Source organism: Peromyscus eremicus, chromosome 2 (genome assembly GCF_949786415.1).
Source record: "Peromyscus eremicus chromosome 2, PerEre_H2_v1, whole genome shotgun sequence".
In the NCBI taxonomy this organism is placed as follows: Eukaryota; Metazoa; Chordata; class Mammalia; order Rodentia; family Cricetidae; genus Peromyscus; species Peromyscus eremicus.
The window spans coordinates 41,077,645-41,089,655 of NC_081417.1; the positions used below are offsets into that span (position 1 = coordinate 41,077,645).

The 12,011-nt window shown below is 37.6% G+C and overlaps 1 protein-coding gene across 1 annotated transcript in view; it reads left to right on the plus strand.

The window, feature by feature from the left end:
* The window catches only part of LOC131903458 (cytochrome P450 7B1), a 175,369-nt gene that overhangs the window by 122,652 nt on the left and 40,706 nt on the right, over window positions 1-12,011 (plus strand). The window lies entirely within an intron of this gene.

Below are 12,011 nucleotides of genomic sequence, written 5' to 3' on the forward strand. Positions count from 1 at the left end.
GTAAAAATAGTCTACAGGCTACTGGACTTCTGTAAGGATATACAAAGAAAGGCTGAAGACTTGAATTGTTCTCCATAACCAACTTCACAAAGACATGCATTGCAAGCCAGGCATGATGGTACATGCCTGTTAGCCTAGCACTCAAATCAGAAGTATGAGGATCTTGTTCTCAATGCCAGCCAAAGTCATGTAAAATGACCCTGTGTCAAAAAACCAACAAAAATAAAGGATTTTCTGTAATGATGTGCTTATTCATTGCTTCATGGCTTGAGAGTTCAAGTTTTAAGTGATATAACGTGTGTGTGTGTGTGTGTGTGTGTGTGTGTGTGTGTGTGTGTGTAGCACCAAATATATTCTCAATGAAACATTATATTGATGAGGTTAGGCTTCTTATCCACAGAAGCACTTGCAAACTCCTCACTCTGTCCAGGCACAAGTATAAAGCTGCCAATAGTGCCAACTTTACAAGGCACATTCTGTGTAGGGTATTATTTGGATCATAGGTTTGCATAGAGAGACTGGTTACTGAGGGTTCAAACTGGTGTATAACTTGAAAGCATTCTCGAGTATGAAGATAGATTCAGTTATGTTATATTGGACTTACTCAGACTGCACACCCGTACTGGAGGTGTCTGACCACTCAGCACTGTTTATTTTACACTTCCCTCATATAGAATGATTTGATCAGAAGCATTTAAATTGTGGCCATCTTTGTTGCCAGGACATTAAATTTACTTTTAATTCAATTGCCACCTAGATAGCATCAAAACCTTTCAGTAGTGAAGGCCTTTTTCATCATTACAGATCTTTCTAGAAGAATATGCAAACATCATTAAAGAATAGAGTCTAATCATTTATACAGCCTGGAAAGTGACATTTTTATCCCGGGATTTTTCATGTGTTTGCTATGAAGCAGAGGTTATGTGAACACCAGATGCTGATCACATAACACCAGTGGATTTGTGAGATTATGGGACCGGGCAGGGGAGATAAAGGTTAAGCACAGGACACAATAGAGATTACTTATGGTAATGAATTGCATAATTTTCTAGACAAAGTTAGATTAATGTTCATTGTGAAAAGGGATTATAGATCATATTCTTGGAGTAAACAGATATTTAGCAGTTTACTTGTGTTTATGTGAGTCACAGTCTTAAAGAACATGTGATACATATCTAAGGGTGAAATGACCTGTTCCCTAACTGCACAGGTGAGATCGCATAGGGGTCTAGAAAGGAAGGGAGACTGGGTGTTCCGTGTCACCCCTCCTTTGACTGGGTTTTTCCTCTAAGTAAAGCCTGAAAGAGCCAGGCTGAAGCAATTCTTTCTCCCATGGCTGTCATTAAAAAAAAAATGTAGTGGAATAACCTTTTTGTACACTGTGAAGATGTGTCATTCTGATTAGTTTAATAAAAAGCTGAGCAGCCAATAGCTAGGCAGGATTTTCAGGCACACAGGATGCTGGGAAGAAGAAGGATGAAGTTACCAGCCAGATGGAGAGGAAGCAGCATGGGCAGTACAGAGTAAAGGTAATAAAGCCATGAGACAAAAAGTAGATTGATAAAATGGGTTAATTTAAGTTGTAAGAGCTAGTTAGTAACAAGCCTATGTTATCAGCTAAGCTTTTATAATTAATAATAAGTCTCCATGTCATTAACTGGGGAGCTGCCTGTCCCAATAAAAAGGTCCAACTACAAGATGATATTTCCTGACTCATTAGCATATCATCTGGATCCATCCTGAGTTCATAATTACAGCCTCTGGCCTCAGCATCTGCCTTCTCTTCTCAGAGTGCAGGTTACACGGGTTGTGATGGTCCTTATTGCAAGTCTTAGGCTGATTCTTGGCTCATCTGCCTTAGAAACGCAGAAGGAATCTTTAAAATCAGTCTGATTCACTGGTAAAGGTTGTAAATGAATGTCTGTGGAAAGAATATGACAGACTCTGAGTGCCAGAGGGACTTCTAATGCCCCATCTATGAATTTGGATTCAGGGTGGACAGCTACCACATACTCTACATGGCATATCCTTTCTCCCTACTCACCATCACACCAGCACTCATGGATACCGTTGACTATCATGGTTATGCAGTCAGGGAATGGCTCCAGTAAGGCATTAGGAACTCATTTTATGAGCTGGTATATCTAGCACATAATCTCTGATTTGATTTCAAATGCTATTGTTGCTGGAGATAGGGATGAGTAATTTCTAGAATAGGTTTTCAATCTCCATGCACAAGTAAAAGGGAAGATACTATATCCCACCCAGTGTTCCTGCCTCTGCTCTTAAAAGTTCTGTCCTTTAAAAGGCAGGGATTCCATAGCCTGAATACATAGATAACTGCAGGCTCTATACCCCTCTGTGGAACCAACTTACCTGATAGAAAGAGCTCTGGTCCAACATAGGGAAGCATGTCATGCAAAGTTTGAAACTTGTGGCCAAAGGTACATTCACTGCAATAGCTAACATCTGCAAAATTGTTGTTGATGAGAGCATACAAGGAGCAAGGTCCCTATGTTCAGCACCCTTTCCTTATAGTGGTTTCACTGCCTAGCAAACATCACCTGGTAGATATCGACTTGGGTCTTCTCTTCCTTTTTGATACCATATTTTCAAATCTGATACCTCTGTTCTTCTAGCATCTTCCATGAAACAGTGAAGTGTCTCTTCAGTCAAATAAGGAATTATTATCTAATCTTCATGGTAGTTTTTAGAGGATGGAGAATCCTGAAGGCCTTCCTAGTGATCTTTATAGCTAACTTTTCTAGTCAGGATATCCTGAGCTAACTTCATCTAGAGGAGCCAGTTTTGGACAAAGCGGGTCTCTTCAGCAACCATAGCAAATCCAACTCTGGCGCCCTTACTTAGGGAGAAAAAAACTGTCTTGTTATATTAAAATCAGATGAAAATCTAGTGGCAGGGTTGATCCAAATCACTCTAAAATTAAAATCACTTCCAAATGCCACCTGTAAAATCTCTGTTTACATAATAGAATCAAAGCAAAATGCCATATAAAAATGAGTGACAACAAATTCTAATGAAATGAACTACACTTCAAATGTAGGAAAGGCAACAATGAATGAATGAGAAAACAGAAAAATAAGAAGAAATAGTAATATGAAATAATGAGAAACAGAAGAACAAATGAAAAATACTGAAATATATTGTCTTGGTTATAATATATAGTATATATAATATTATATATAAAATATATTGCTCAGTTGGTAAAAACCTGAGTTCATACCCCCAAACCAACGTTTTTACAAAACTGTCTGAGAGTTGGGGTATGTGCTTACAACCCTAGTACTGAGAAACAAAAACAAAGCCCACAAGATTGGAGAAATGACTGCATCAGTGAAGTGCCTGGTGGACAAGCATGAAGAACTGCATGCAGATCCTCAGCACCTTTGTAAAGCTAGTGGTAGCAGTGCCCATCTGTACCTCCAGCGCTGAAGATGGGGAGATGAAAGTGGAGGACGACTCCTAGAACTCATTGACTGAGCCATCCCAGCCCCATCAATGAGCTCTGTGCTCACTGAGAGACCTGGATTCAAAACATACAAGGGACAGTGATTGAGGAAGACACATGATGTTGACCTTAGGCCTCTATGTTGCATACATTCACATGTACATCTTCACCCATACGAACATATCCAGAGATACACACATACACACATATACATGCATACATGAATTAAGACCTCTGAGAAATAATGTATTAAAACTGTAACTCAAGGAAGAAAGTGACTTTGGTTAAAGTTCCTCGGATGGCTGAAACCAGCATACTGTACTAAAAGGGACAGAAACATCAGCAGGGCCTTATGCCAATGCTTGAAGCTGCTTATGAGAAGAAAGCAGAGCGGTCCTGCCAAGAACAGGGATCCTGCACGGTGCTTTCCTCTGTTTAGTTTCTCTAACCTCTATTTAAAGAATAATGTGTAGGTTACAGATATTAATGTCGACCTTATATGATACTAAACCCGACAGAATGCTTCATTGACCTTTTCATTTTGAGTTAGAAAAGCTGTAATAATTGGCTTTTAAAGAACTCATAATGTTTATGAATAAAATAGTCAATTATTTTTTTAATTATAAATAACTGCTCTCAAAATATTTCCAACTACTTAACTCTTAGTGTTATATTTTTAAAACCTACCAACAAACCTGGAGTCCCCTACCTTTTCTTCAATGTTATTTTCCAAAGATTATTTTGCAATTTACAAATGTGTCTCTCATTTGTTTTGAGTTCCTTGCTGTGAAGGTATAAAAATGTCCCTCATATTTTTGCATGTAATCACAGGTGTTACAGCCCTTGTTGGAAAACTACCCTGTGGGATCCTCTTAATTTTTGCAATCCACTTGCTATCAATCCATGAGGACAAAGAGGCGCAATTGATAACAGAGATCTTTAGATGGCCTTGAACGCAATGGAGATAGCCCTCAGGGATATGACTCAGTGAATCAACTCAGCTTTATTCCAGAGTAAAGGAAATATATAGGATTTGGAAGCCTGGGGACAAATCCTAATTTGTATTAAGTGCCATGCTGCTATCATATAGCTGGATTAGGAAGCACAGCCCTATCAAAATGGCTAGAACATTTACCTGATTACCATGTGGGCAGCAAGGGAAGAGCATTTGCAGGGAACTGTGTCAAGGGTCATCCTTGAGATAAAGTCATGAATCAGGGCCTAGAGACATCCTCCAGATAAAGCTAGATAGAGAGCAGGAAGCCTTATCTGGGAGAAGAGAGTCTTCCATGTTGCAGAGCTTAGAGGAAGCTGCCAGGCTATGGTAGACTTCAACATCTGACCAGTGGAGCCTCCCAACATTAACCTCTCTCCATTGACCCACGTTTGCTAGTGTCTAAGGCTAGTTGACCATATTTATTGACCAGTCTACTTCTGCATTTATTACTCTTCCAGTTTCATCTATGCTACTTTTCCTTCATTTTCAACACACTGTCTTTGTTTCTGCACCTTCATGTCAACACACTGTCTTTGTTTCTGCACCTTCATGTTGTCATGTTGTCAAGTGGTATGGGTCATCCGATTCTCTTCTCTTTCCATAGTGCATTGATTCTTTGGGGTGTTTGTTTCTCCGGAAAAAAATCAAAAGTTCATTTCTCGATATTCACAGGATAATTTATGGGGATTTAAGCGTTTTTGCTTGTTCCCTTTTTCTTTTTCCAATCCCAATTTGTTTTCCTCATATAGATTTTGTGCATATTTGTTTGGTTTATACCTAAGTATGAATTTTTATAGTGAATTATAGAATAGTATTGAATTTTGTGCTAATATAAATGGTATTGTGTTTCTTATTTCAAGTATCAGTTATTCATTGCATGCTTATAGAAAATCAATTGGAGTTTTTAAATTTATTCTTTAAATTTTATTTATTGTTATTTTATGTGCATGAATGTTTTGCTTACATGTATGTATGTGCATCACATGCATACCTGGTGCCTGTGGAGGCCATAAGCAGTCAACGCATCCCCTGGACCTAGAATTGCAGATGATTGTGATGGTTTCACTTGACTCAAATTTGATTTCTGTTCATTAATAACTCCCTAGTCTTCTCTGCTCCCCATCATAATTGCCATCATTATTTGCTTTGCTTATGTGAATTTGGCTTTTTTACATAGCTCCCATATGTGGTTCCATGCAATGCTTTTCTTTCAGTAACTGGCTTGTTTCATTTAACATGATGCTCTCAAGGTTCATCCCTGTTGCCACAGACTACAATTTTCCTCTTTCTACAGGTTAAACAATCTTGCACCAGGTTCACATGAACATTCTACATTTTCTTTATTCATCTGCCAGTATACATTTAACTTGTTTCCATCTTTTGGCTATTGTGCCTAGCCTTGCAATGAACATGGAGATACTAATATCTCTTCCAGATTCTGTTTTTGTTCTTTTCAATAAACAAGTGGGATTGTTGGATCATAAAGTAATCATTTTCTTTTCATTTTGAGCAATCTTCATATTATTTTTTCCATCACTTTACATTCCTAACATTATTGTGGAAGGGCTCTAATTTCTCCACAGACTCACAGAACTGATTGTCTTTTGTTAAAACAATGAATGACATTTCATTATGAGCTGTTGTTTTTGTTTGTTTTTTGCTTGCTTTTTTATATTTCTTTGAATTTCTTTCTTCATATACATGTTGACTATTTGTACTTGTTCTTTGGACATATGCCTATACAAGTCCCTAGCCTATTTTTCAAACAGGCTATTAAGATTTCACTTTGAATTGTAAGAATTCCTTATACTTTTTGAAGATAAGCTCTGTGTCCGGTGCATGATTTGTAAATATTTTCTTCCATTCCATCATTTCCCTTTGCTATGTAGAAGCTTTTTGCTTTTCTGTGCTCTGTTTATCTTTTGTTCTTGTTGCTTGTGCTTTTGGTGTCAAATCTCTGGACAAATGCCAAGACGAATCTCAGGAAACTTTCCCTTATGATTTCTTCTAAAGCTTTAGAATTTGGAGTCCTATAAAATACTAAAATTTAAGTATTTTATCCATTTTCAGTTGACTTTTACATGTGGTAGAATGTACATAGGTATTAGATATTGTCAAATGGTTTGTTTTTCTCAACCTATTGATATGACTAGGTGATTATTTGCTTTAGCCTGTTGGTGTAATAAGCTACACAAATTTTGAATGTTCAACTAAGCTTGAATACTTGAAATAAATTCTACTTGCTCATGATATATAATACTTGTTGAATTTAGTTGGAATTTAGTGGTTTCATTGAGAATGTTTTTATCTACATTTATAAGATATTAATTGTTAATTGTCCTTCCTTGTGACGTTTGCAATGTCTTTGTCTTGTTTTGGGATTCCATCTTTTATTTGGCATCAACTGTAGAGAAATTCTATCATGTTCTCATATATTTAGAACTTACCAGCAATATTCTCTAGACCTGGCGCTTTCTGCATTGGAAAGCTATAAATGATTAATTCCGTGTTTTAGAAGATATGTCTCCATTTTTAGCTATTCTTCCTTTGGGTGGAACTCTGAAATCCTCCTTCAGGTTGTGCCCCTAGGAACTTTTCTTTCCCTCTCCTCCTTCAAGTTAGTTTGTGCACAGTCTTTACCAAGAGTTTCACTTTAATTGCTCCTGTTAGCTCGTGGCCTCAGCAGTAGCTTCTGTTCCTGTCAGCTGTGGGTTTCTCTCTCTCTCTCTGCCTGCTTCTTGCTTTAAGGGTGGTGATTCACCTTATGTCAATTTTCTTGTGGACTGAAGAGTTCTTGACTGTGAACATGTTCTGTGTTCTTCTTGTGAATATGGAAGTGCTGTTGTCTTCCATCCTCCTTACACACCTCACCCACAACTGGAAGTCCCAAGTTCAGATTTTATGGTAATTGTTTCCATAGTTTCCCAAAACTGGTGGTTAATTGGTTAATAATCAATAAATGTTGTGTGTAGTCAATTTTTCTGTGTTGATCTACTCTTAAAGGGAGAAGGCTTAGATACTTTGTATGATGTATTTGGATTCTTCTCCAATATTTACTTTCAGATAACTCTGGACTTGACATTTTGTATAGATCTTAGGATGTGCCCAAGCACCTATGAAAGCAATCCCAAATGCTGATGAAATTGTGTGTACAAAGAATTTGGATTTGATCTTTGGAAACACATAAAAGCTCAAGTGAATATGAGTGCTATAGCCTTTAATACCTTAAATACTAATTTGAGAGTGTATATATTATTAAAGTGAGATCAAGAGAGAGTATTACTATAGGCTTTTAAACTTCATATCAAAACGTCAGGCCTGGGTTCATTCCAGCCTTAGGATTTTGTTAGCCACAAGTGGCACTGAGCATCTTGTGTCCTCACTTAGTAGAGAGCAACAAATAGTTCATTTTCAAAGCCATAGAGCATGAGTAAGACAAATAGCAGTAGTTGCTCTGTGCCATGTGTCAACAGGCCTTTCTGGACCACTATAGTGATGTCTCTCCTCCTTATGTAATTTTTTTACAAATGTACCAATAAAGATAGATTGATATCTGTTTTGGATGGGTTGTAAGTTGAACAAGCACTATATTTTTTCCTAGTGTACAGTTGTGACACGGTGCTTAATAGTCTTTAGCTTACTGTTGCCAAAATAAATACAGCTGTAAGAAATGATGACCCTGCCATGCCTGTAACAATAAACTGGTATCGGAATATGGTTCCCTAATTTGGAACACAGCTAATGTTCCCTTGGATTTCTGCATCCCATTCTTTTCCCTGTGGAAGCTCCATGAAGAGTACAACTTTGGTTGAATGACAGCATAGAAGATGACATTAGTTGTATTAAATTAGAATATGACAGAGGACCTTACTAAATCTTATTCACAATGCAGCATTAAGCCAGACACAGAAAAAGTAGATCAAGGAAATAAGCTGAGTTAGTATTTTGAAAGGAAATGCTCTGAACTAGAATGCTTATAAACTCCAAAGGATCCTGGACTAGTTGTACAACCAATTCCAAACTGTGGGTCCTGCTCTCTACTCACATGTGTGGTCTCTTCTTCTATAATGTTTGGGTAGAAACTGGCTGGGGAGATACTTTGGTGGGTGAAGTGTCTGCCCAATAAGTATGAGACCTGAGTTTGGAACCCCAGCCCCATGTAAAAAGCTGGGTGTGGTGGCTTGTGTCTGTCACCCCAGCACTGAGCGGAAAGTTGAATTCAAGAAAATAAGTTGAAAATAAGTTGGTGCTATATGCCTGTAATCCTAGTATAATGATTCAGGAGCATGGGCAAGAGCATGCCGAATTCAAGGCCAGCCTAGGAGATGTCCTGTCTCAAAACATGTAAATTTTAAAAGTTTTTTATTAATTAAATTTATTCATTTATTTTATATCCAGACCACAGTTCTCTCTCTCTTCTCCTCCCATTCCCTCCCCCTGCTTCCTCTCTGCCCTCTCTGACCCACTCCTCCTCTGCTTTTGTTCAGAAAGGGGCAGGTTTCCCATTGGTATCAACAAACTATTGCATATCAAGCTGAGGTAGGATAGATGACATGATAGTATACATAAGCAACCCCAAAAATTCTACCAGGGAACTCCTACAGCTAATAAACACCTTCAGTGATGTGGCTGAATATAAGATTAACTCAAAAAAATCTGTAGCCTTCTTATATACAAATGAACAGGCTGAGAAAGAAATCAGAGAATCAACACCCTTCACAATAGCCATAAACATTGTAAAATATCTTGGCATAACTCTAACTAAGCAAGTGAAAGACCTATATGACAAGAACTTCAAGTCCTTGAAGAAAGAAATTGGAGAAGATATTAGAAGATGGAAAGATCTCCCATGCTCATGGATCGGTAGGATTAACATCGCAAAAATGGCAATTTTATCAAAAGTAATCTACAAATTCATGCAATCTCCATCAAAATTCCAACACAATTCTTTACAGACCTTGAAAGAATAATACTCAGCTTCATATAGAAAAACAAAAAACTCAGGATAGCTAAAACAATTATGTACAATCAAAACATATAATTTTTAATATAATATTTAAAAGAGAATAGAAGGTATGAAGAATAAGATCCGTGGGTTTTTTATTGTGTTTTCAAGTGTCTCTGCATATATACTTAAACACTGGCATATCCATTAAATTAGCAATAAAGTAAACTGCTTTTCAAATAAAGAAAGCAAAGTCTTCCCTTGATTTCTATCACAAATCAGATTTTGTTTTGATCCCCCCCCCACACACACAGTGTCAAGGTTTGCTGCTTGTAAGTCCGCTGTGTTGGTGTGTGTGAAATGAAGACTTCTGATAAGGTTAATATAGCTACATAAAAGCCCTTGCTGAGATGTCCATAATCTTGACCTTTGATTAGATCTGAGCTAGTAATATTTGTAATTGATCAAAGTGAAGCATGTAGTCTCACAGATGGATCAGAAAATTGAAGTCCTTTTGAATTTTTGTTTTGATCCTTTCCAGGATCAAAAAAAAAAAAAAGATTACTCTGTTTGTCTTATTTTTATCTTAAGTCAGATTGTATTTATCAAATAAATGACTGGAAGAAATTTTGAAATATAAGTTTGCTAATGTCAGAGATCAAAAAAGAAGAAACTTTAATTCATAGTATTTTAAGGAATGCTTCACATCTTTAAAAATTAATTTATGAGGCTGGGCGGCAGTGGCACATGCGCACACCTTTAATCCCAGCACTTGGGAGGCAGAGACAGATGGATCTCTGTGAGTTCGATGCCAGCCTGGTCTACAGAGCGAGATCCAGGACAGGCACCAAAACTACACAGAGAAACCCTGTCTCTAAAAACCAAAAAAAAAAAAAAAAAAACCTTTATTAGTAATACTTAACAATCAATCCTAGTTGTATTTATTATTTCAATAAAATTCTTCATAAAATGATAATAAAATATAAAACTTAGGAAAATTATGCTAAGGTTTTGTGGGTTTCCTTTTTGTGTGTGGTAGCAGGAATCAAACCCAGAGTCTCACAAACTAGGCAAGCACTTTACCTACAAGCTATCCTCACACTCTATACTGACATCTTTATTATTCTCAATACTGTAATTTATTTTTCAAGTTAATTTATTGTCACTCTCTGATTATGTAATTCCAGCCTGATTGACAGCTGATAACAATGAGCTTCACTCTGGCAGCTAAACTATGTGACATCTAACACCAGAGCGCAGCAAGAGCTCTCTCAGATGTGCAGTAGACTGTTTACTCCATGTGTCTATCAGTTCAGCCAGAGAGCTATGTTGCTGGGATTTTTTTATTGGGTTCATGGATTGACTTATTTTCCTGGGTGGCTGAAAGCACAACTGTGGGGCTGCAGAGCTTACATGTCCTTAATCTTTAGGTAAATGTCTTGACATCTGAGACCTGAAATCCTTTGGCCATAAAAACAAAAAGAATACACTGAAGCCTCCAAGATGACATCTGGTTCTAAACTCTTTGATCAACCAAATGAATGGGAAACATACACAGTGAATAATATGACTTGTTCATTCTAAAGAGCACACCTCTATTTAATTTGTAAAAATCACTAAGATGTTTTGAAAACCTTTAACTCCCATAGTGCACCATTTCCCTAAAACTTTAGCATACATAAACACAATGGAGTCTTATTAAGATTTAATAAACTCATACCCTGTATTTGTGGTAATATGTAAGTGCTTCTGCATACATTTGGGAATTACATGACCAAGTCCACGTAACTGAACACTCCATGCTACTATGAAGTAAAGTATGGGAATCTATGAAATGAAATAATCAGCAATTGTGATGCATTGTTTATAAGTAGTTTAATTCTATATTAGATTAGGCCTATCTCACAGCACTTTAGTGTACTAGTTTGCTTTCTGTGGCTGTGATAGAACTCTAACCAAATGCAACTTGGGTGAGGAGTTATTTGGTTTGTAATCCAATGCCACAGTCCACCGTTCAGAGGTATCAGGGCAGGAATTCAAGCAGGAACTGAAGCAGAGACTATAGCGCTCTCTCTCTCGTTCTCTCTCTCTCTCTCTCTCTCTCTCTCTCTCTCTCTCTCTCTCTCTCTCTCTTCATTCCTGTCTCTGTCTCTCTTTTTCTCTCTCTTTCTGTCTCTCCTTCTCCCTCTCCCTCCTTCTGGCTAGAGCATAGTTTCAACCAATTGTCTTATAATATCCAAGGCCACTTACCCAGGGTAAGGTAACAGCCCACAGTGGACTAGACCCTCTTCCATCACTTAGCAATCAAGAAAAACATCCCACAGACACGCTCACAGGCTAATCTGATGGAGGAAATTACTCAATTGAGGTTTCCTCTTCCCAAGTGTGTCAAGTTGACAATTAAAATAGGCCATCACACTTGCCAAGTACATAACCATCAACCACAAATGTTAGTTAAAACTAAATTGGTGGGATTTGCTAAAGAGAAACCTCAGAGATTAAGGATACTTGTGGTCTCTCAGACGACCCCAGTTCGATTCCCAGGACCCACATGGTGGCTCTCAACTGTCTGTAACTCTACTTCCAGGGTATCCAGTGCC